This window comes from Rhinopithecus roxellana, chromosome 16 (genome assembly GCF_007565055.1).
Source record: "Rhinopithecus roxellana isolate Shanxi Qingling chromosome 16, ASM756505v1, whole genome shotgun sequence".
Classification (NCBI taxonomy): Eukaryota; Metazoa; Chordata; class Mammalia; order Primates; family Cercopithecidae; genus Rhinopithecus; species Rhinopithecus roxellana.
In genome coordinates, this window is record NC_044564.1 from 8,458,972 (window position 1) to 8,484,960 (window position 25,989).

General features: G+C 47.9%; 1 protein-coding gene across 7 annotated transcripts in view; it reads right to left on the minus strand.

Moving 5' to 3' along the window:
• The window catches only part of EHMT1 (euchromatic histone lysine methyltransferase 1), a 230,662-nt gene that overhangs the window by 146,854 nt on the left and 57,819 nt on the right, over positions 1–25,989 (minus strand). The window contains exon 2 of one of the 7 annotated variants that reach the window (XM_030919356.1): positions 17,671–17,745. The exons of the other annotated variants lie outside the window; for them this stretch is intronic. The gene's annotated coding sequence lies outside the window, so the exon portion shown is untranslated. The remainder of the gene's footprint in view (positions 1–17,670; positions 17,746–25,989) is intronic. 7 annotated transcript variants of the gene reach the window in all.

Sequence of the window (25,989 nt, forward strand, 5' to 3'; positions counted from 1 at the left end):
TTAGTCAACTGCACTTTATTTATATTTCAGGGAAAGAGAACAATCTCAACAGCTCCTATATTAAAAGAGGAAGGAAATGAAAGAACCAGGGCCAGTCAACACAAGGCCCGGTCCCTGCCCAGGGGAGACAGGGCACTTGGCGTGAGGGTGGGAGCCAAGAGCCAGGCAAGTGCAGCAAGCACGAGACGCTGCTTCACACTCACGAGAGACTGTCATCAACGAGATGGACCCTTACAAGTGCTGGCAAGGACATGGAGAAGCTGCAACCCTTGCGTGCTGCTAGTGAGAATGCAAAATGGTGTGGTTGCTATGGGAAACAGTATGGTGGTTCCTTAAAACATCAAAAATAGAATTACCATATGACCTCGCAACTGAAAGCAGGGTCTCAAAGGACTTTATACACCATGTTCACAACAGCATTACTTGCAATACCCAAGGGGTGGAAGCAACCAAGTGTCCATCAACGGACATCCACTAATGGGGAAATAAAACGTAGTCCATTCATACAACAGAACATTACGGCCGGGCACAGTGGCTCACGCCTGGAATCTCAGCACTTTGGGAGGCTGAGGCGGGCAGATCGCTTGAGCTTAGGAATTCGCAACCAGCCTGGGCAACACAGAGAAACCCTGTCTCTACAAAAAAAAAAAAAAAAAAAAATTAAAAAAAAAGAATACATATATATATATGTATATATTATTCAGCTTTAAAAAGGAAGGAAATTCAGACACATCCTGCAACATAGATGAATCTTAAGGACATTCTGCTATAAGAAATGAGCCAGGCACAAAAAGACAAATACTGTATGGTCCACTTGTGTAAGGTCCCTAGATAGTCCAAGTCAGAGACACGAAGTAGAAAGGTGGGTGCCGAGGGCTGAAGGGAGGGAGGAATGGAGACTTGACATTTAATGGAGACAGAGCTTCAGCCTGAAATGATGAAGTTCTGGAGCTGGCTGGTGGCAACAGTGGCAAAATGTGAATACACTTAACAATACCGAGCTTTATACTTGAAAATGGTTAAGATGGTGAATTTTTATGTACGTATATTTTGTCACAATTTTAAAACAAGTTTAAATGAGTCCTCTCTGTATGACCCAGCACCTTAACTTCATGGTGCTTATCTAGAAACATTCTTGGACATGTACACGTGGAAGAATATACGATGCTGTTTAAACCAGCAGTGCTATTTGTAACAGCAACACACACAAGTGATCATCACGATGACCACCAACATGGGAATGTTTAAAGGAGAGGGCCAGGCGCGGTGGCTCACGCCTGTCATCCCAGCACTTTGGGAGGCCAAGGCAGGCAGATCACGAGGTCAAGAGTTCAAGACCAGCCTGGCCAACATGGTGAAGCCCCGTCTCTACTAAGAATACAAAAATTAGCTGGGTGAGGTGGCGGGCGCCTGTAATCCCAGCTACCCGGGAGGCTGAGGCAGGAGAATCGCCTGGACCTGGGAGGCAGAGGTTGCCATGAGCCGAGATGGCGCCACTGCACTGCAGCCTGGGTGACAGAGCGAGACTCCGTCTCGGAAAAAAATAAAACAAACAAGAAACAAGATATATTCTTTGATACCTAGTCTATCACTTTTTTTTTTTTTTTTTTTTTTTTGGAGACAGGGTCTCACTGTCACCCAGGCAGGAGTGCCGTGAGGCAATCACAGCTCACTGCAGAGTCTTGAACTCCTGGGCTCAAATGATCTTCCCACCTGGGCCTCTCAAAGTGCTGGGATGACAGCATGGGCTGCTGAGCTCAGCCTCCTGGTGTCTAATTATTATGCAACAGCTCACAAAGTTGATCTCTATGTACTGACATGGAAAGAGCTCTCTGAAATACTGTGAAATAGAAAAGCAAATACACAAGAGTAAGTCACCCTGCATTCCTCACTTCCAAATTCTACATGACGTCCGTCAGCAAATCTAGTCTCTGCCTTCAAAATACACGAGAAATCCCATCGCCTCTCACACCAGCAGCACTGGCCATCTGATCTTTTGCGCAGTCTTCCCCACGTCACCTTGAGTCTTAACATAGTAAATCCCATTAAAATGTAAGTCAGATCATGCACCAGTCCTCTGTTCCTCTGTTTCAAACATTCTAGTGGCTTCCCATCTTGCTCAGAATAAAAGCAAGTTCTTTCCAAGAGCCTGCGTGTACACTGCTTCTGTTCACCACGACTGACCTGAGCTCCTCAGCCTCATCTCCACGCATCTGCTCCACGCCAGGCACAGCAGCCAACATGGTGGGCACCTGTCCAGGATCTGGCCCCCACAATTGCAGTCATTCCCACCTGGAGCCCTTCCTCCCATATGTCTATGCAGCTTCTCTCTCTCACCCTCCTCAACTCTTTATTCACATGTCAAACGACAATCACAGGTATGCAAAAAAATGTGTACATATGCTATGTGTCCTTTTTTCTTTTTCTTTTGAGATGGAATCTTGCTCTGTCACCCAAACTGGAATGCAGTGGCTCAGTCTCAGGCCACTGCAACCTCTGTCTCCCAGGTTCAAGTGAATCTCCTGCCTCAGCCTCCTCAGTAGCTGGGATTACAGGCGCACACCACTGCACCCAGCTAATTTTTGTATTTTTAGTAGAGATGGGGTTTCACCATGTTAGTCAGGCTGGTCTCGAACTCCTGACCTCATGATCCACCCGCCTCCGCCTCCCAAAGTGCTGGGATTACTGGCGTGAGCCAGCGCACCCGGCCGTGTCCATTTTTTAAAAGTGAAAAAAATGTCAACCAATACACAGAGTGCAATTTCATTATGTTAAAAAGTACATACTCACAAAAACAACAGCATACAGCTCAACACAAAAACAATAGCATATAGCTCAATTATATATGTACACGCACAAAAATGCTCCCAAAGGACACATACCAAACTCACAATACAACATATTCTGAGGAGGAGGTGGGATCCAGTGACCAGAGAAAACTGTAGCTTTATTTGTAATGTTTGATTTTTTTCCACAATAAGATTAAACAAACAGACTTCTTTTGTAATTGAAAATAAAGTCCTTTCCAGTGTAAAAACGGGAATGGAGAACAAGCAGTCACAGTCAGTCACTCCTGGGGAATGGAGAACAAGCAGTCAGTCACTCCTGCAGCAGTGCACCACTCCCATCAGGACACTCACTTCCTCTTGTACAAAGACATCCACAATAGCAGATCAGAGCTCAGAATAGGTCACCACGGCCATCCACGGATGTGACCAGTTCAGTCAGGATGGACTCAGTGGATGATACAGACCTTTACACACCTGCTGTCCATGCAGTGATATGACACCAACCAAGGAGAACGCAGAAGCAAATTCATCACCCATGACAAATACAAACATGTGCATGAGAATACACAAAACGCGCAGCTAAGTGAGGGTCATCAAATGGACAGCGGTTGGACAATGGGCTAAAATTATATTTTCTAAGTATTTCCATAATATTATAAAACTAACCCTTTTAAAAACCTCGTTTACACAGTACCAACACTCTACATTGATATTTCTCTTCACAATCAAGCAGATATGTTTATTCTTCCCAAGTGATCATTTCAAGAGCCTCCAGCAAGCACAGGCATCAGTGTGGCCCTCCATGTGCTCTGAGCAGGAGGACTGCAGCGCTGGCAGCCGGCCACGGCCCAATGTGGGATAAAAGAGTCCAGCAACGTGGCAAGGTATGAGATCAACATGTGAAAATGAGCCGCGTTTAGAGGCAGAGCTTGCAGTGAGCTAAGATCGCGCCACTGCACTCCAGCCTGGGTGACAGAGCAAGACTCCATCTCAAACAAAAAAAAAAAAGAAAATGAGCCGTGTTTATATAAACTACCAATGAAGAATATAAAAATGAAATTTCAAGAACAGTTCCAGGCCAGGCACAATGGCTCACTCCCATAATCCCAGCACTTTGGAAGGCCAAGGCGGGCAGATCACTAGAGGTTAGGAGTTTGAGACCAGCCTGGCCAACGTGGTGAAGCCCCGCCACTACTAAAAATACAAAAATTAGCCAAGTGTGGTGGCACATGCCTGTAATCCCAGTTACTCAGGAGGCTGAGGCAGAATAATCACTTGAACCCGGGAGGTGGAGCTTACAGTGAGCCGAGATTGTGCCGCTGCACTCCAGCCTGGGCAACAGAGCGAGACTCCATCTAAATAAATAAATACATAAAAATTCCAAACTAAAAATGATACTAAAGAAATAAATTTATCAAAAGAAGTTCAAGCTTGTACAATGAAACTACAAAAAATACTTGAAATAAATTAAAGAAGTTTCAATTAAATAGAAAGACACCCCACGTTGAAGGATCAGAGACCACACCGTGAAGACGATGACATGATGACGTGCTCTGACGTTGTCTTTTCAGGCTACTATACCAAACTACCTTCCTGTGGGTGGCACAGACCCAACAGAAATTTATTTGTTTAAGCTCTGTAGGCTCGTAAATCCAAGATCAAGGTGCTGGCAAATTGATCCAAGATTAAGGTGCTGGCAAGATGTGGCCGGGCTCTCGTTTCCCGGCTCATGGCCTGCCATCTTCTTGGGGTGTCCTCATGTGACGGCAAGGAGTCTCTCGCAAGCCTCTTTTCTAAGGCACTAATCCCATTCATGAAAACTCTGCCTCATGACATAAGCATCTCCTGAAAGCCTCCCCTGCTAACACTAACACCTTGGTGAGGTAGCATCTTAACATACTAATTGTTATTAATTCAGGCAACAGCACTACCTAAACTGACCCAATGCAGCCCCAAGTAAAATCTCAACTTGCTTGGCTGTTGTTCTTGTTGCCGAAAATGATAAGCTGATCCTAAAATTCATAAGGAAATTCAGAGGGTTCAGATTTCCAAAACAACCTGGAAAAAGAAGGATAAAGCTAAGCTCACACTTCCCTATTTCAAAACTTAATACACAGCTGCAATAATCAGAACAGTGTGTTACTGGCAAAAAGTCAGACATACACATCAATGGAATTGAATTATGAACCTAGAAATAAGCTCTTACCTTTACAGTATACTGATATTCGACAAGAACAGACCAGGAATTTGACAAGGAAGAGCTTTCAATGGTGAAAGAATGGTCTCCAACAATGTTGCTGGGGCAACTGGACTACCACATGCAAAAGAATGAAGTTGGGGCAGGGCACAGTGGCTCACGCCTGTAATCCCAGCACTTTGGGAGGCCGAGGCAGGTGGATCACGAGGTCAGGAGACCGAGACCATCCTGGCTAACACAGTGAAACCCCATCTCTACTAAAAATACAAAAAATTAGCTAGGTGTGCTGGCGGGCACATGAAAAGATGGCCGACATCATTCATTATGCATTACAGAAATGCAAGTCAAAACCATGACGACATTACCACGGTGCTCCCACTAGGAGCTACAATCAACAAAATGAACAGTAAAAAGTGTTGGTGAGGAGTAGAGGAATCTGAACCCTCATGCATTGCTAACGGAAATACAAAATGATGCAGTTACCATGAAGAACTGTTTGTCAGTTTGACCTCGGGAAGTTAAACACAGAATTACCACATGATCCAGCAATTCCACTCCTAGGTGTACACCCCAAAGAACCGAAAACAGATACTTGCATGTACATGTTGGAAGCAGCACTATTCACAAGAGCCAAAAGACAGGAAAAAACTCATGTGCCCATGAACAGATGAATGGATAAACAAAACACAGTATATATCCAGGAATGGGTTCTGATACCTGCTACAACATGGATGAATCTTGAAAACCTTATGCTACATGACATAAGCCGGACACAAAAGGACAAACACTGTATATAATTCCACTTACATGAAATACCGGGTTTAAGCAAATTCACAGACAAAAAGTCTATCAGGGTTTCCCAGGGGCTGGGAGGAGGAAGGTAAGAGAAGTTACTGTTTAAGGGATACAGAGTTTCGGCTTGGGGTGATGAAAATGTTTTGGAAACAGACAATGATGATGGTTACAACGGCTGTTATGCGACACTGTGAAGGTACTTAATGCCACTTAACAGCACACTTAGAAATGGTTAATGCCACTTAACAGCACACTCAGAAATGGTTAAAGTCATAAAATTTAAGTATATTTTATTACAATAAAAAAACCAGCAAGGGGAAAAAAGATTTAGAGGTATACAAATCAACCTTATAGATGCAGTCATAAACTTCTTTAATTTGTGGCTATGAAACCAATGCAATTATTAGAAAGGACTCCTTTAAAAGGAAAAATACAATGTATATGCAACAATTAAAATCAGAAAATAACTTTCGTGGAGTAAAAAAACAGGACATAGCAAAATACCACATATATATTTTAAGCATACATATAAATTTTCTGATGTTGACTAGTTATATCATAATTCAGTAAAAGAATGGCTTTGTACGATGGGTGTGGTGGCACATGCCTATAATCCCAGCACTTTGGGAGGCTGAGGTGGAGATCACCTGAGCTCAGGAGTTCAAGAGCAGCCTCAGTAAAGTGGTAAAACCCTGTTTCTACCAAAAATAGAAAAAATTAGCCGGGCCTAGCGACACATACCTGTGGTCCCAGCTACTTGGGAGGCTAAGGCAGGAGGATCGCTTGAGCCTGGGAGGTGGAGGTTGCAGTGAGCCAAGATCGCACCACTGCACTCCAACGTGGGTGACAGAGTGAGACCCCATCTCAAAACAAAAACAAAACAACAACAACAACAAAGAATGGCTTTGTAGGAAATACACACTAACGTATTTAGGAATGAAGGGGCATCTAGGAGGCAACTTTCAAAGGGCTCAAGAAAAACATCTCATTTATCACACTTGCAACTTTTCTATTCAATTGAAATACTTCAAAATAAAAACAGGTGGCTGGGCACAGTGGCTCACCGCTGTAATCTCAGCACTTTGGGAGGCCAAGGCGGGCAGACTGCTTGAGTCCAGGAGTTCAAGACCAGCCTGGGCAACATGTCAAAACCTTGACTCTACCAAAAATACAAAAATTAGCCAGGCGTGGTGGCACATGCTCCTGCAGTCCCAGCTACTCAAGAGGCTGAAGGGGGAGAATCACCTGAGCCCTGGAGGTCGAGGCTACAGTGAGCCGTGACTGCAACCACTGCACTCCAGCCTGGGTGACAGAGTGAAGCCCTGTCTCAAAAACAAGCAAAAACAGCAACAAAAAAAAAACAGTTGATAGAAAAAAATGAAATATATACAAAACAATATTATATTGCTGACGGGTTCAAGCATATTTCTAAAAAATTAACATCAAGGATCTTGAAGGACATACATCAAACTCATCACAACACAAGCTGTGGGGTGGAGAGTGAGGGTAGGTGGGACATTCTGCTTGAATGGGATTTGATTTTGAAAAGATAAACTAGTATCATTGTATGATTTCATTTTTTAATTTACGTAAAGGAAATTAATAGAGAAAAAATAAAAACCACGCAGAAGTCAATTCCTTTAACACTCACGTATGACCTTCTACACATTTTTCTGTGCAAATATGCTGATAAAGGTATAATTTACACATTTCATATAAATGAGATACTGCACATACTGTTAGGCAACCACTTTTCCCTTAACCAATGTGAGCAAAAAAACCTACATCACAGCCAGTCATGGGGGCACACCTGCAGTCTCAGCCGCTTGGGCCGGGGCCATGATGGTGCCACCACACTCCAGCCTGGGCAACGTAACAAGGCCCCATCTCTATTATTAATTAATTCATGTACACACACAGTCATTAAATGTTTGGAAGGGTATACATGAATGTTAAAGGAACTGGCTTATGTGTAGTTTTTACTGCCCGCCCCCAGCCTTATTAATTCCCTGAGGCGCCAGCAGAAATTCTCACTACTATTTAGCCTTATTGTAGCACCAAACAGCAGATCAGCTTTTACCTCAGGGACTTTGATCTCTTGTCTACAAAGGCCATTTTAACAAAGATTCAAATGAGTGTAATATATTCTGTCTCTGAGCTTGTATCCCATAGTAGCAGCTTTACTGATCTGATTTTAATAAAGTCTATTAAATGAGAATGCCTGTCAAACAGTGACCTAACTAATTCATGCAACAGTAAACCTATGTAACAGAAACACAATTTTGGCTTTTATGCTTATTAATATAACTGAATCTAGTTGTGGAAAGAACTAGAAACTGAAAGAAAAGTGGTGTGCGAAAGCCCGGCGAACCCAGGGTTAAGGCCGGGGCACACAGGCCTTTCCACCTGCCTCCCAGTTCCACCTGGTACAGGGTGTAGGTGCTCACTCGCACACGCAGGGCAGCCCCTGCAGGCAGCAGACCTGTTCACAGCTGGACTGGAGATACTCATCGTCTTAGGGGCCCAGCACTGCCTGTCCAGTAACAGAAACCACATCCTTCCCCCGCTCTCCAGCCGTGGGGCCTGCGGGTTTCAGTGGAGCACTGAGCCTAACAGAGCAGCCGCCATCCTCAGGGGGTTCGATGTGAGGCCAGGGACAGCTCATGGACCACAGGGAAGGCGGCACACAGCAGTAAAGCCTCTCCAAGCTCCTTGTCACGTGAGGTGACAAGTGGCCTCTTTAGCAGAAGCTGATCTAAGCTGGTTTCTGCCATCTGGTGAACAGGCCCAGGGTCACACCTCTACCTCAAAGCATCCTGGCGACTAGCAAACTCAAGCACAGCCCTGCAACTCTGGCTGCCGAGGAGACGCTCACTATAGCAGCCTGAACTTAGCTAGTTCAGCCTACGTTCAGGCTAGTACAGGCTAAGATTTGAGAAAGATAAAAGTTCTCAATTAAAAAATGACTTCTTAGAAATCATAAATTTTCCATCAAAAATAATAAAATCAGTATTTCCTCACATAACACATAAAGGTTGGTACTGGGGGAAAAAAACAACAGTTCACTTGACATTTTTAACTTTTTGAGATTTTCAAGTACTTAATAAAACCCAAACCCAGTGGCTGCTTTATAAAGAGGACAGTTTTGGCCGGGTGCGGTGGCTCACACCTGTAATCCCAGCACTCTGGGAGGCCGAGGCAGCGGATCACAAGGTCAGGAGATCGAGACCAGCCTGCCTAACACGGTGAAAACCCGTCTCTACTGAAAATAAAAACTAGCCAGGCGAGATGGTGGCGCCTGTAGTCCCAGCTACTGGGGAGGCTGAGCCAGGAGAATGGCGGGAACCCAGGAGGCGGAGGTTGCAGTGAGCCGAGATCGCGCCACTGCACTCCAGCCTGGGGGACAGAGTGAGACTCCTCCTCAAGAAAAAAAAAAAAAAAAAAAAGAGGATGGTTTCAATGTGACGAGAGCTTCCCGCATCAGTGACCCGCCTCACACTTACGTACCAGACCCACTGCAAACTTTCCAGGGAATGAATGAGCACAAGGTCTCACCATACAAACACCTGCGGGGGCACATGGACTTAGCAAAAGTCAGATCTGCTCAAAATACAGGAGGGAAAAGCAGAATGAGTGCGTGCGATCCAGAGGTGCAGGGGAGACTCTGGTGCCTCGGCAGCGGCCATGCCTCATGGGAAACTGGAGACAGGAGAGAAAGTGGACGGGCGTGAGAGGTTTCCTGGGGACAAAGGAGGCCTGTGAAGGTGTCAGGAAAGCAAACACATGTGACCTGGACAAGTAGGGAAATTAGGAAATACCAGGGCAGTGGATAATTCTGAATTGTTGGAAAGAAAAAAACAATGTATTCTGCTACTACAAATAACAAAGGAATTTTAGTCGAAGCAGTTTTGTACTGTTTTTGTATCAATAATATATTAAGCCAAGTTCCTCAGGAACTATAATTACATATTTTTTAGGCCAAAAGAATTTGTAGGATGTGTAATGCAGATACCACAAAATTTAAGCAAAATCCTGGGGCCTGGAGCTGAATACAATTCTTAGGGTTCCAATGTCATCCCTGCATGCTCAGGTGCTGGTTATAGATACATGGCAAAAACACTGAAAATGTGGCAGATTCCATCACCTGCCCCAGCAGGACAGCTCCCCGGGGACAGAGAGCTGAACCACGTGGCTGTCCCTCCTTTATTGCTTGTAGTTCTCAAGAAAAACTGTCCAGCGTGCTGGGAATGCAACACCCTGGGATAAGGAGCAGCTGCGAGTGGCCTGGGCTCTGCTCCTGTCCCTCCCACAACAGGGTGTCCTAAAACTCAGGCCAGCGGGTCAGGTGGCCCTGAGTATAAAACCCAGAATAGAGAGCACTTTTGGGGTCTCCCAACTGCAGTACAACATGGGGCACACACAGATATGCAGACAAGACCCCGTCCACCCTGGGCGCTCTCCTGAGCTTTGGAGGCCAGATCACCACGAGCCCCACTGTCCCCTCCTCATCTGTGAGTGACGAGCCTGCTTCACACAACTCGCACACGAGTGTCTGGCCTCACCAGTCTCATGCAGCGGCCCTAGTGCGGTGTGCGGAGCAGCTTGGGGTTAGGGTCCGCACAGGTGGTGCCCCGCGCACAGTCCACCTTCTTTGCATAGCCCCACACTGAGGTCTCTCTGGAAGACTGCAGTATCTAATTTCCACTTCTGCCATGGCTGCTAAGAAAATATGGTGCAGGACCATCTCACAAGGGACAAATGGTACTGATGAAAAACACTGGTATCTCACACAGAATGTGAACAGTACGATCTCTACCTTTTTTCACGGACTATTCCTTCTGGTAAATCTATACATAATTTATCTCCATGCAAATTATGACCTACTTGATAATTGTTTTTTTGAGACAGAGTCTGGCTCTGTCGCCCAGACTGGAGCTCAGTGGCCCAATTTCAGCTCACTGCAACCTCCGTCTCACAGGTTCAAGTGATTCTCCTGCCTCAGCCTCCCAAGTAGCTGGGATTACAGGCGTGCATCACCATGCCCGGCTAATTTTGTATTTTTAGTAGGGACGGGGTTTCTCCATGTTGGCCAGGCTGGTCTTGAACTCCTGGCCTCAAGTGATCCGCCTGCCTCGGCCTCCCAAAGTGCTGGGATTATGGGCATGAGCCAGTGCACCTGGTCCCACTTGATGCTTTTAATAGCATAAGCAACTAAAAAAAAAATCCACAAGACTTTAATGTAGAAACAGGAATACAATACAAGATACAGATACAAGATAAAGGGGCACTGCACATCAGCAGGAAGGGAGAATAATAAAACACTCACTGAGACACTGAGGTACTGGGAGGAGAAGGCCATCAGCATTGCAGATCAATGAATGAAAGAATCGTAAAACAATAAATCACAAAAACAGCAGGAAAAATACCTGACAGCCCTGAAACAAGGAACTCCTGATTCTAAGCATAATACCAAGGCCAGAAACCACAGAGGAAAAGCTTTACAGATTTAAATACCGAAGTATTTCAAACATTTATGCGGTAAAAATGAATGAATAAACTTTCAAACACAGAAAAAAATATCCAATGTATTTGGCTAAGTACAATAGCTTTACTTACTCTTAACTCTATAAAGGAAAGAACTACAAATCAGTTTTTTTAAAAAAAGACAACATAAAAACAGGCAAATGAATTAAAGAGGCATTCCCAAATGGCCAACAGACATATAGGAAAATGCTCAGCCCCATCAGTGCTCATGAATTAGTAAGAAGAGGAGGAAATACCTCCCAGCGCCTTCTGTGAGAACAGCATTACACAGAAAACAAAGGGAACTCCACATCAGTCCTCTCACAGCCTCAGTAACCCCTAACAAAACATCAGCAAATGAATGCAACCACTTGTCAAGAGGATGCCACACTGAGGACCACCAAGACGTATCCCAGGTGCAAGGCTGCTGGAACCTGAAGACCAATCGCAGCAGTCCCCTGATCCATGGATTTGCCACAGCTTCAGTTACCCGCAGTCAACCACAGTCCAAAAATATCAAATGAAAAATTCCAGAAATAAACAACTTCTCAGGTCGGGCACAGTGGCTCACGCCTGTAATACCAGCACAGGCGGGCAGATCACGAAGTCAGGAGTTCGAGACCAGCCTGGCTAACATGGTGAAACCCCGTCTCTACTAAAAGCACAAAACTTAGCCGGGTGTGGTGGCGGGCGCCTGTAATCCCAGCTACTCAGGAGGCTGAGGCAGGAGAATCACCTGAACCCGGGAGGTAGAGGTTGCAGTGAGCCGAGATCCCGCCACTGCACTCCAGCCTGGGCGACAGAGGGAGACTCTGTCTCAAAAAAATAAAATAAAATAAAATAAATAAACAACAACTTCTCAGTTTTCAGCTGTACACTGCTCTGAGTAGCATGCTAACTTTCACACTGCCCCATCAGTCCTGCCCGGGATGCGAGTCCTCTCCGTCCCCATGTCCATCCTGTACCCGCTGTCCATCATCTCCCTCATCAGATCACAAGGCGACGACGACTGAGTAGAGTGCAGTATATTTTTCCGGGGGTACGGGGGACATTTATATAAACTTTTACTGTGCCTAATTTATAAACGAAACTTTACCATCAGTATATGTGTCTAAGAGAAAACCTGGTATATAGAGAGTTCAGTACTATCTGTGATTTCAGGCATCAGCCAGGGATCTCAGAAGGCACCGTCCCAGGTGAGGGGGGCTACTGCAACGCAGCGAGACAGGAACACCAGACAGAACACCCACGGCTGCACGTAGGGCGCTGACATGGACAGAAGGACAGAAAGCACACGATCGTGACAACGGAGGGAGAAAAAGCATTTCACAAAATTATTTCACAATAAAAAGTTCAACCTGATAAAGGATATCTATGAAAATCTTGTGGTTAATAACTTACCCAGCAGCGTTACGGTGCAAGGCTTAATGCTTCCCCACAGCGACCAGGAAAAGCCATGGAGGTGCCACTTCCACAGCCTTCAGACACTGTGTTGGGGGCACTAGCAGTGCCATCAGGAGAGAAAAAAACCAAATAACAAGAAACAAAAATGGCCCATAATCTTACCACCAACAGTAAACATCTTAGTATATCCCTTACAGACGTTTTATATTAATTGGTTATATAATATACTGGTTTTTAATCTATTTTTCCACTAAACCTGATTAAGATTTTGATAACACAATCTTTTTTTTTTTTTTTTTTGAGACGGAGTCTCGCTCTGTCGCCCAGGCTGGAGTGCAGTAGCTCGATCTCGGCTCACTGCAAGCTCCGTCTCCTGGGTTCACGCCATTCTCCTGCCTCAGCCTCACGAGTAGCTGGGACTACAGGCACCTATCACCTCCCTGGCTAATTTTTTTTTTTTTGGATTTTTAGTAGAGACGGGGTTTCACCCTGTTGGCCAGGATGGTCTCAATCTCCTGACCTCGTGATCCGCCTGCCTCCCAAGGTCCTAGGATTACAGGTGTGAGTCACCACGCCCAGCTGACAACACTATTTTTTTAAGATACACAACAGTGTTGTGTTATATAGCAACAGCACAATCCACCCAACCAACTCTTTTTGTCAATTAAAAACACCACTGGGGCTGACTCTGTGTATACCCTTCATTAAGAATGTCTAGTCCTGGCTAACACGATGAAACCTAATCTCTACTAAAAATACAAAAAGGGCCGGGCGCGGTGGCTCAAGCCTGTAATCCCAGCACTTTGGGAGGCCGAGACAGGCGGATCATGAGGTCAGGAGATCGAGACCATCCTGGCTAATACGGTGAAACCCCGTCTCTACTAAAAAATACAAAAAAAACTAGCCGGGCGACAAGGCGGGCGTCTGTAGTCCTAGCTACTCGGGAGGCTGAGGCAGGAGAATGGCGTCAACCCGGGAGGCGGAGCTTGCAGTGAGCTGAGATCCGGCCACTGCACTCCAGCCTGGGCGGCAGAGCAAGACTCCGTCTCAAAAAAAAAAAAAAAAAAAAAAAAATTAGGCAGGCGTGGTGGCAGGCGCCTGTAGTCCCAGCTACAGGGAGGCTGAGGCAGGAGAATGGTGTGAACCCGGGAGGCGGAGCTTGCAGTGAGCCGAGATCGCGCCACTGCACTCTAGCCTGAGCGACAGAGCAAGACTCTGTCTCAAAAAAAAAAAAAAAAAAGAATGTCCAGTCCGGCAAGTCCTGGTGGCTCATGCCTATAATCCCAGCACTTCAGGAGGACGAGGTAGGCAGATCCCTGGAGTCCAAGAGTTCAAGACCAGCCTGGGCAAAATGGTAAAACCCCCGTCTCTACAAAAAAATACGAAAATTAGCCAGGCATGGTGCCACACGCTGTAATCCCAGCTACTTGGGAGGCTTGAGGCAGGAGAATCGTTTAAACCTCGGAAGTGGAGATTGCAGTGAGCAGGGATTGCGCCACTGTACTCCAGCCTGGGCAACAGAGTGAGACTCTGTCTCAAAAACGAAAAAAAGGCCAGGCGTGGTGGCTCATGCCTGTAATCCCAGCACTTTGGGAGGTCGAAGCAGGTGGATCACCTGAGGTCAGCAGCTCAAGACCAGTCTGGCCAACATGGTGAAACCCTGTCTCTACTAAAAGTACAAAATGAGCCGGGCATGGTGGTGGGAGCCTGTAATCCCAGCTATTTGGGAGGCTGAGGCAGGAGAATCACTTGAACCCGGGAGGCAGGGGTTGCAGTGAGCCAAGATCGTACCACTGCACTCCAGCCTGGGTGACACAGCAAGACTCCGTCTCAAAAATAATAAAAAATTAAAATAAATTTAAAAAGTAAAAAAGAGAAAATGAACATCATTACTCATGCTCCCTCACACCAACCCCTCCTATTGGCCACCAAATTCTATGCCTCCTAAATATTCCATCAAATTCCACTGCTACCTTCTTATTTTAAGCCACATTATTCCTCAAGTCAGTGGTAATAAGAATAATCTAGCAACTCATTTTCTAATTCCAGTCTCTCCCCTTTTCAGTCTAGCATCTATTCTGCAGTTAAAATTATCTTTCTAAAATTGTGACCTTACCATCATCTTCTTTAAAAATTCAGTGGCTTCCCACTGCCCATGGAATCAAGTTCACACTTCATGACAAGGCACAGAAGGAGCTGCAGCAATCTAGGCCAGGCGTGCGGCCCCCGGGCCAAATCCAGCCCAGCCTGCTTTCTTACTTCCCACAAGCTAAGAATGAATTTTTTTTTAATTTTTTAAGTTGTAAAAATAAAAAAGAATATGCATCAGAGACCTTATGCGGCCCACAACCCACATACCTGGTCCTTTACAGAAGTTTGCAGATTTCTAACCTAGCCCAACGATTTTCAGGTCAGAAATCCTACGTGCCAGTCATGCCGAGCTACTTAAAATTCCAGCAGCAGTATGGCCCAGACCATCATCACCCTTCCCCCTGCTTCCCGCGACTCTCCAACTATGCAGCGAGCTTTCTGGGCTCAGATGGCCCTTGCAGCTCATCACGGGCTGCCCTGTGGTGACCCACACAAGGCTGCCTCCCACTTACAGAAGAAGCCCTATTCACCTTTGCAACCGCGGCACCTAGCATGGGCACAAAATACGTATTTTACAACTACTGCAAGAATATACTTTAAGATGATGATTAAATACAAATGGCGGGTCTCACACACCAGGAGGTGAGTCATACAATCGTAGGCAGACTGCAGGAGGCAAGCCACAGCTACCTGGACTTGCTCTTCAAGACTGGACAGAACACAAAGAAAGAGCGCTGGAGCCAAGAGTCGGGGCATCTGGGGACACTGGCCAACAGTGAGATTCTCCGTCAGCCTGCAGAGTGTGGGAGAGCCAGAAAAGGGGGCAGAATTCTGAGAGATTTACTGTGGGTTTAATTTATATCATGTTGGTGTTCTTTGATAGGTGCCAGTGAAGAGCACAATCCTGCTTCATGTCTTTCGGCCCCTGGAATTTGGTCTCAGAACAGGGCTCGATGGAGAGGTTGGCCTTCAGGAGCCCTGGTGCAGGTGGGTCACGCATGCAGCCCCCCTCGCCCCGTCACTGCCTCGTAAACGGCAGCATGTGTTATGGTGCTGGTCTTCCAAACTCGCTGTGCTCCAGGCCCTGTGAGGAATGACTTGGTGTTTTAGAACGTCTCCCTGCCCACCCCGGATCTCCCCACTGCCTCTCTCCACTAACTGTATTTCAACCAGAGTGTGAAAAAAGCAGCTTTAGCTGGTCAGCACCTGTCTGGGCCTCCTGGGCTCTATTTTCCAAGACAACAGATTGTCCTGTCCCCGACCAAGGCCTCAGCCCCCAGGATCCAGAGAACAGTGCAGCCCAAGGAGGGGCCCCCAGACCCCCAGAACCCCCCAGTATTGGCTCTGGGAGGCTTGTCGATCCATAGAGACGCTGTTTTAATCTTACTATATTCATAGGAATTTTTTCATTTTCTATCTTTTCAATTCATACATACTCTCACACAATTACCACCATGACTTGACGGGCCTCAACATTTTTCTAATGTGAGAAACAAGTTTCGAGGACACTGAAGAACACTGGCAGCTCCGGCCAGAGCCTCCCTGGGGGCAGGGCCAGTGCCAGGCAGGGCAGCAGCGCAGCTTGGCCGGGAGTTGTCTGGGATAAAGCACAGGCTGGGACTGCGGGTCTGAGGGAGGACACAGACGTGACCCCCACACACTCCCTGGCGCATTCTCCGGGCTGGAGCTTCATGCTGCCTTCAGCTCAGCCGACAAGGACACTGCAGCTGGACACGGCTGCCCTGCCTCCCAGGACACCCACCTCCTCTTCTGAACAACATGAGACATTGAAAATAAGGCTGTACAGAACTTACACACCACGAAAAAAAGAGAAGACTTTTTTTCAGATCAGAAAAGTAACTTGAGCAACAGTGCTACCAGAAATACAACAAACATAAAAGCAGCAGTCGAGAGTGGGAAGGGACCATAAACCCCTGGGGTGTGGTCCAGGCCAGCTCTGAGCACCACCGGGCACCCAGACTAGCACACAGGTAAGGGGTGTCCAATAAACACCTGCTGGGACCCTCCCACACACTCTAGGATGTCACTCTAAGATGAGACAACCCTGATGCAAAAGGAAGGTAAGGTTCTTTGCTAAGCACCTCAAAGCAGAATCATCTTAAACTGGCAAAAAAAAAAAAAGCAACCCGTAAGTATAAAACTGTGGTTCCTTCGTTCTCAAGCTACGTCCAGCCCGGCGTCAGCCTTTGGACTTAGAACAAAGGCACCACCTTGTGGTTAGAAGTGTAAATGCAGACTACATGCAGAAAACCGCAAGATACAGTAATATTAATAAATTCTCTGCAATCAGAAAAGTTCCTGGTCTATAGAAGATCACATTCCTACTCATGCCAGAGATTCCTTTTTAAGTGTCTCCACCACACTGCTCTGTAATACGATTGAGACAGCATGGGAAAACAAACACACATCCATAACTGAATTTCATTCAAAATCTCCATGTTGATAAAAAGACAGTAAAACCTAAGGAGTTGACTATTTTGAAGGATGTGACACAAAAATGTGAAACTTATCCCCAATCAGAATGTCAGCTCTATGAGAGGCAGACACTGGCTGGCTGGTCAGTTCACTGACGTACTGCGGCAGGCGTTTTGGTTTATGGTAAAACAGCAATTCCCAAACTTTTCATTCTCAGGATCACGCCACAGTCTAAACAGCACCGAGCACCCCAAAGAGATTTTGTTCACGAGTTATCAGAATGGGACCAAGTTAGTTTGACCACGTCAAACTCCCTTTACAAAAAACAATAAACCTATTACGTGTTAACATAAAATAACTTTATGAAAATGAACTATTCTTAAACAACAAAAAAAAGGAGACAAAAGTGATGTGGTTTTACATTTGTGCACATACCTTTTCCAGTCAGCAGAGCCAGATGCTCGCACGGCCTGCCGCACGCCCTCTGTGGCACCATCACACACCTCGTGCCTGACACTCAGCACAGAATAAGAGTAAAAGGTAAATAATTCCTTCTGTACGTAGCTGGAGCCCTGGAAGAATCCTGGGGTCTCTGCACTGCTGGACAGGAAGTGCTGGGGGAGCTTCACTGAGTGGAGGGAGAAGCAGCGCAGCACGAACACAAGGACTAAGGGGCCACGACCTCTGCGCAGCCACGTGTGGGGGCGAGGCCTAGGCCACAGCACGCAGGGTTGGGGTCCTTATTTCATCAGGATTCCAACTATAGGATTCAGGCCCAGGCGGGGTGGCTGATGCCTGTGACTCCAGCACTTTGGAAGGCCAAGGCTGTGGAAAGCTTGAGCGCAGGGGTTCAAGCTCATCCTGGGCAACACCGCAAAACCCCGCCTCTACAAAACCCCGCCTCTACAAAACACACCCCAAAAATCAGCTGGGCATGGGGGACACGCCTGCAGCCCCAGCTACTTGAGAGGCTGAGGTGGGAGAATAGCTTGCGCTCCAGAGGCAGAGGTTGCAATGAGCCAAGGTCATGCAACTGCACTCCAGCCTGGACGACAAAGCGAGACTCTGTCTCCAAAAAAAAAAGAAGAAAAAAGAAAAGGATTCAGCTCTTCGGGTCTCTGGGTCGCTTTGTTTTCACACCTTCCCTTCCGGTTCTTACTATATATTTTTAAGCGATACACATTAATCATATGAATTAAGTTATATATAAATGAGGGTTTCCATTAATTTTTTCTTATGGTAAAGCTAATACACGTTCTCTGTAAAATTATTATATTACAAAAGATACAAAATCACTGGCAATCCCACAATTCAGAAATAACCAAGTTAACTTTTTATATTTGTATATTTCCTTCTGCCTTTTTCTTACACTGAATGAAAAAAATTTAACAATTTCAGCTCACTTATTAGCTGTAAAAGGGCTAACAGAATAATTATACAGGAAAACACTAACTATAGGCAAGACACCCTCACTGATCTGTAAGTCAAGCACACAGGGGCCCTGAAAGGTTCAGAGTTCTGACACAGCTCACGGCCTGGGACAGCCCTCTGTTATGTTCAACCACGTGCACAGCGGCTTACCCTGGAACAAGAGTCATACAACAGTGGATGATGACAAAGCCAAGCCAAGACCCACAGGCCACAGGGTGTGGTCACAAGAGGTAGGGCAGCAAGAAAGAGAAAAGGTAGCCTGCACTCCAAGAAAGTCCTCCCAGAATGAAGATGGCGGCAAAGGCAAGTGGACAGAAGATGGAAAGGCAGCTCCAGCTCCTCCTTCCCCTGGACACAGCCCCCAGGACAGCACCAAAACCAGCTAGACCCCAGGGAGGATGCAAAAGGAGGACGGGCAGACAGGCCAGTAGGAACAGGGCCTCAGTGAGGACTGACTGGTTCCCTGGGCTGCTGTGCTGCAGACCTGCCCCCAGAGGGACAGGTGGCCAGGGAAACCAGTCAGAAGAGGGAGGTGCAGGTGGGAGACTGAGGAAGTCAGAAGGCAGAAGCACCTGCAAGAAGGGCAAAGAGGAGGGAGGCAGATGGGAAGCCATAAAGGGAGCAGGAGACGGAGCTCGCATGTGGGCGCAGGACACTGGAGTCAGAGGCTGAGCTGCACCCAGCACCGGGGGGAGGAGGGAGGACGGGAGACAGAACTTGCACGTGGGCACAGGACACCAGAGTCAGAGGCTGAGCTGCACCCAGCACTGGGGGGAGGGGCAGGATAGCAAGGCCGAAGGACGAAGCGAGGACACTACCAGGTCAGGGCAGGAGACGGGACCAGCCAAGGGAGGAAGGCTGACAGAGACCTTAACCAGGATGGTTTTGTTGCCCTGGGGGTGGAGGTGCAAGGTCTGACTAAGGATCTAAGGAAGAATGGGGGAGGATGCACACATCATGAAAAAAACGCAAATCTTTGGAGGAGTTTGGCGCAAAGAAGGGCAAAGAACTGACGTGAAGCTGGTGGGAAGCAGGATCAAGAAAAGCTTTTTTCAGCCCAGGCGCAGTGGCTCACGCCTGTAATCCCAGCATTTTGAGAGGCCAAGGCAGGCGGATCACTTGAGGCCAAGAGTTCGAGACCAGCCTGGCTGACAAGGTGAAACCTCATCTCTACTAAAAATACAAAAACATTAGCTGGGCATGGTGGCACACACCTGTAAACCCAGCTACTGGGGAGGCTGAGGCAGGAGAATCGCTTGAACCCGGGCGGCAGAGGTTGCAGAGCTGAGATAGTGCCACTGCACTCCAGCCTGGGCGACAGAGGGAGACTCTGTCTCCAAAAAAAAAAAAAAAGAAAAGAAAAGAAAAGCTTTCTGGCCCAGGCATCATGGCTCACCTGTAATATCAGCACTTCCAGAGGCCCAGATGGGAGGATCACTTAAGGCCAGTAGTTCAGGAACAGCCTGGACAAATATACGGAAACCCTGTCTTTTTTTTTTTTTAAAGAAGAGAGAGAAAAAACAAAAGCAAAGCTTTTTTCACTTGGGGACGGAAGTTTGTAGGAGAGCAAAAAGTGAAGGTCGGGGAGGGCCCAGGGAAGAGCTGCTGGAGCAGCTGGGGCCCTGGGCGGGCAGTGGGTGGAGTGGGTTAGCGCATGTGGGGGGCATCTTTCCAGGGGTCCTCAGTCTGTTCTTGAAGCAGGAGGCCAGGACCCAGCAAGCAATAAGCACTGGGCAAGAAGGGCTCAGGGTGCGAGAGGGAAGACATGAAGGATACATCAAGAACCTACTTCTCAGCTGGGCGTGGTGGCTCACACCTGTAATCCTGTCAGCACTTTGAGAGGCCAAGGCAGGCGGATCACCTGAGGTCAGGAGTTCAAGACCAACCTAGCCAACATGGCAAAATCCTGTCTCCATTAAAATTCAAAAATTAGCTGGGCGTGGTGGTGGACGCCTGTAATCCCACCTACTGGGGAGGCTGAGGCAGAGGTTGCAGTGAGCCAAGAACGCACTACTGCACTCCAGCCGCCTGGGCAACAAGAGGGAAACTACATCTCAAAAAAAAAAAAACAGAACGTACTTCTCAGCTGGGCGTCAGGGCTCACGCCTGTAATCCCAGCACTTTGGGAGGCAGAGGCAGGTGGACTGCTTGAGGCCAGGAGTTCAAGACCAGCCTGGGCAACATAGCAAGACCCTGTCTCTAATTAAATAAAAAAACAAAATATGAAGAGCCTACTTCTCACCCTGCTCCAGCCACAGCATCCCCTGCTTTGGCTGCCGCACAGCCTCTCAGCTGATCTCCCTGATGTCACCTCCTACAGGACGGCAGCCTGTGGGAGACGTCACGGAACCACCACCCTGCCTGGGGCTTGTTGCCCACTCAGCCCATGTCTAACAGCCCTACAGCCATCCACTCCCCTTCAGAGCCTTTGCCCTGGCTTTAATCTCGACCCAGAATTCACCCCTCACCTCCTTTAAGTCTCTAGCAAATACCACTTCCACGTAAACAACAACAAACATAAATAAATAGGACTTCCATCAAAACTAAAGACTTGTGATTCACTATCAAAAACATGAAAAGACAACTCACAAAATGGGAAAAAAATATTTGCAAATCACTACCTGATATGGGACTTGTATCCGTAATACAAAAAGAACTCTTGCAACAATTTAAAAAAATTTTTATTAGGCAAAAGATCTGAACAGACATTTCTCCAAAGAACATATATATGGCCAACAAGCACAGAAGACACTCAACATGACTAATCACCCGAGAAATGCAAATCAAAGCCACAACGAGGCAGGGGCGGTGGCTTAACGCCTGTAATCCCAACCCTTTGGGAGGCCAAGGTGGGCAGATCACTTGAGGTCAGGAGTTCAAGACCAGCCTGGCCAACAGAGTGATATCCCATCTCTACCAAAAATACAAAAATTAAGGCTGGTATGGTGGCTCACACTTGTAATCCCAGGACTTTGGGAGGCCAAGGCAGGCAGATCACCTGAGGTCGGGAGTTAGAGACCAGCCTGACCAACACGGAAAAACCCCATCTCTACTAAAAATGCAAAATTAGCCAGGCATGGTGCCGCATGCCTGCATTCCCAGCTACTCGGGAGGCTGAGTCCTCTTGAACTCAAGAGGCAGAAGTTATAGTGAGCCAAGATTGCGCCACCGCACTCCACTCTGGGTGACAGAGTGAGACTCCAACTCAAAAAAAAATAAAATAAAAGCCACAATGAGACCCACTCCACACCCCACCCACTAGAATGGCCATAATCACAAAGACAGACAACAGCAAGTGTTGGTGAGGATGTGGGGAAACTGGAACCCTGTGCAGTGCTGGTGGAAAAAGAGAATGGTACAGCTACCACTGAAAACAACTTGGCAGAGCCGGGCGTGGTGGCTCACGCCTGTAATCCCAGCACTTTGGGAGGCCGAGGCAGGCGAATCACAAGGTGAAGAGATGGAGACCATCCTGGCCAACATGGTGAAACCCCGTCTCTACTAAAAATACAAAAATTAGCCAGGCATGGTGGCGCGTGCCTGTAGTTCCAGCTACTCAGGAGGCTGACACACAAGAATGGCTCAAACCTTGGAGGGAGAGGTTGCAGTGAGCCGAGATCGCACCACTGCACTCCAGCCTGGGCGACAGAGCAAGACTCCACCTCAAAAAAAAAAAAAAAAAAGAAAACAACTTGGCATTTCCTCCAACGCTTAAAACAGTCACCATATGAATCAGTTATCCCACTCCCAGGATATCCGAAGAAATGAAAACACAGGTCCACACGAAAACTCATACATGAATGTTCGTGGCAGCATTGTCCCTAACAGCAAAAAAAAAAAAAAAAAAAGGATAACGACCCAACTGTCCATCAGTGGCACCTCCCCCGTGGAGCGTCAACTGTCCATCAGTGGCACCCCCCCATGAAGCGTCAACTGTCCATCAGTGGCACCCTCCTGTGGAGCACCAACTGTCCATCAGTGGCACACCCCCCCCGGGGAGCACCAACTGTCCATCACTGGCACACCCCCCCGGGGAGCACCAACTGTCCATCAGTGGCACCTCCCCCGTGGAGTGTCAACTGTCCATCAGTGGCACCCTCCTGTGGAGCACCAACTGTCCATCAGTGGCACACCCCCCCGGGGAGCATCAACTGTCCATCAGTGGCACCCTCCTGTGGAGCACCAACTGTCAATCAGTGGCACACCCCCCCGGGGAGCATCAACTGTCCATCAGTGGCACCTACCCCGTGGAGCGTCAACTGTCCATCAGTGGCACATCCCCCTGGGGAGCACCAACTGTCCATCAGTGGCACACCCCCCCGGGGAGCACCAACTGTCCATCAGTGGCACACCCCCCCGGGGAGCACCAACTGTCCATCAGTGGCACCTCCCCCGTGGAGCGTCAACTGTCCATCAGTGGCACCCTCCTGCGGAGCACCAACTGTCCATCAGTGGCACACCCCCCTGGGGAGCATCAACTGTCCATCAGTGGCACCTACCCCGTGGAGCGTCAACTGTCCATCAGTGGCACATCCCCCCGGGGAGCACCAACTGTCCATCAGTGGCACACCCCCCCGGGGAGCACCAACTGTCCATCAGTGGCACCTACCCCGTGGAGCGTCAACTGTCCATCAGTGGCACCCTCCTGTGGAGCACCAACTGTCCATCAGTGGCACCCCCCTGTGGAGCACCAACTGTGCATCAGTGGCACCCCCCTGTGGAGCACCAACTGTGCATCAGTGGCACCTACCCCGTGGAGCGTCAACTGTCCATCAGTGGCACCTACCCCATGGAGTGTCAACTGTCCATCAGTGGCACCTACCCCATGGAGTGTCAACTGTCCATCAGTGGCACCTACCCCATGGAGTGTCAACTGTCCATCAGTGGCACCCCCCTGTGGAGCACCAACTGTCCATCAGTGGCACCTACCCCATGGAGCGTCAACTGTCCATCAGTGGCACACCCCCCCGGGGAGCACCAACTGTCCATCAGTGGCATACCCATCCAGTGGAGCGTTACTCAGCTGTAAAAAGGAATGCTGCTGCTGATACATGCTACACCACAGCCACGGGTGAGCCCTGAAAACACTAAGTTAAGTGAAAGAGGCCAGGCACGAGAGACAACAGAGAACAGGCAAATCCACAGGGAAGGAAAGCAGATGAGTGGTGGCCAGGGGCTGGGTGGGGTGCTGGGGGCACGGGAAGGAACTGCTAACGGTAACAGGTTTCTTTTCAGGATGATACAAATGTTCTGGATTTCTGTCCACAAATATACTCAAGTTTCTGGATTAGTAGTTCTGGTATATAGTGAATCATTAATATACGATGGTCGGTGGATGAATAGATGGATGTGGACAGGTGAACGGATGAGTCGGTGGGTAAATAAATGGATGGGTGGGTGGTGAGGTGGATGGTAGACAGTAAGGTGGGTGGGTGTATGTGACAGGTGGTGGGTGGGTGAATGGTGGATGGGTGAATAGAAGGGAGAGGAAGGAGAATGGAGGGGAGGAAGAAAACAGGAGGAGAAGGAAGCAAGGATTTCTCTTCTAGCAGGATCCTGCGCGTCCAGGTCAGTCAGACTCTCTGGGGCAGACAGCTCCGTCATGCTGACGGCCTGGCACCCGAAGCCATCAGCTCTCCTTGTCTTCTCTATCAGTGCATCCCTTCTTCCCTTAGTCTTCCTTCACCTACTTCTGCCTCCCCGCTGGTCCTGCCTCTTCTCCAAGGCAGAAAGGAAGAAACGTGTTCTGCAAACGTCTATGAAGGAGGCAGGAGCTTCCCCTTCGCAACACTCTCACTTTTCTTCTTGTAGAAGGTGCAGTCCCTCTCAGAGGTCCTGTGCCATCTGCCACAATCCTAAACGGTAACTTACCCTGAAGGCAAGGATAATTTGGATAGACTCTTTTCTGGATTTCATGAAACCAAATAAGCAGCATATACTCTAAGACAAATTCCAGTAAGATTTCAGATGTCAAAATGGCCAGACCCATGTGAGAAGCAGCACAACAGCACACCTTTCCTCTCCGAGTTCCCTAAAAATACAATGCTTTCACTGCAGAAATCTTTATTTCAAGAAAACACACCAAAACTTTTACTTTACTTAAATCAACTTTTTCCCTTTGGTTATTTATTATTTTGTCCCCTATTCGCAGTGCTTCAAGCAGAAGCCAGTAATCTCTAATGCTAAAATCCACCACCACCCCATCTCTAAAATTATCTCCAAATAAAAAACAAAGGTCTACTTAAGCTACAGCCTCCCGGGTCCTGTTTTCCCCATGTCCAGCCTCTGCCCGTGCCCCAGGGCTGCAGTCGCACACCTGCTGCCCATCTCCTTCAAGCCACCCTACCCAAGAGCGGGAAGGAGGAGGAGGAGGAGTAGAGTAAGGCCAGAACCAGCCGATACCTGACCTCCACATGGTCTGGAGAAATGGCTCCTAGAAAAGTACATTCTCAACTCCAAAGAGATGAGAACAAACAATCCCTAAGGGTTGAGCTAACCCAGGTGGAGCTGCTAACATTAACCACCGTTAAAATTTACATCACAGGTGTTCAAAAACATTCCTGCATCAGCACATTTGCATACCTGGTTAAACAGTTCCTCTCAGAACCACTACCCAAAACAGTGCCAATTTCCAGTGCACAGCATCCCACAGACGCCACTGCTGCTGGGGACACGTGAGCGATGGCACTGCCCGGGCTCACTGAGTGGCCTCCACCGCGATTCAAGGGCAGGCACAAAGGAACGCCCTATTGTTCCCTCGTCCTCCTCATGCTGTGCGCTGAGCTGGAGTTTCCTCAGAGCTAGGAGAGAAGCCTACCATCCCCCACCCTTTTGTTCGAAGAATACGGTTCTAGAACAGGCAGCTATGAACCAATCTGCTCTAATCCTGTTATTTACAATTAATTAATTAATTAAAACACAGCCCTCCTCACTAGGTCTCTCCCCAAGATGTGCCCAGCACTTGCTTGAGCAACGTCTTATTTTCTGTGGAATTGCTTAGAAAATCCAAGTGGAGACTCTGCTGCCTCTCTACCCTCCTCACCATTCCACGGAAAATGGAGTCTCCCAATGAACACGCAGACAGGATCATCATACAGCCCACACGTGTGGACGGGGACGACACAGGCTCTGAGGGGGAGACTGTGTTCCCAGCTCTCCTGATGAGTGGTCAATGCCATTCTCACATCCCGGGCGGACAGATTTCCCTTTCTGCAGCCTGCATGGCAAAGAGCCAGCTGCAGAGTGGCACGGGCAGCCTTGCCCTGCACAGCCTGGCCTCGGGTCCCAGGCCCCTGCTCACCTGGCTGGCAGTGTCGTCCCTTC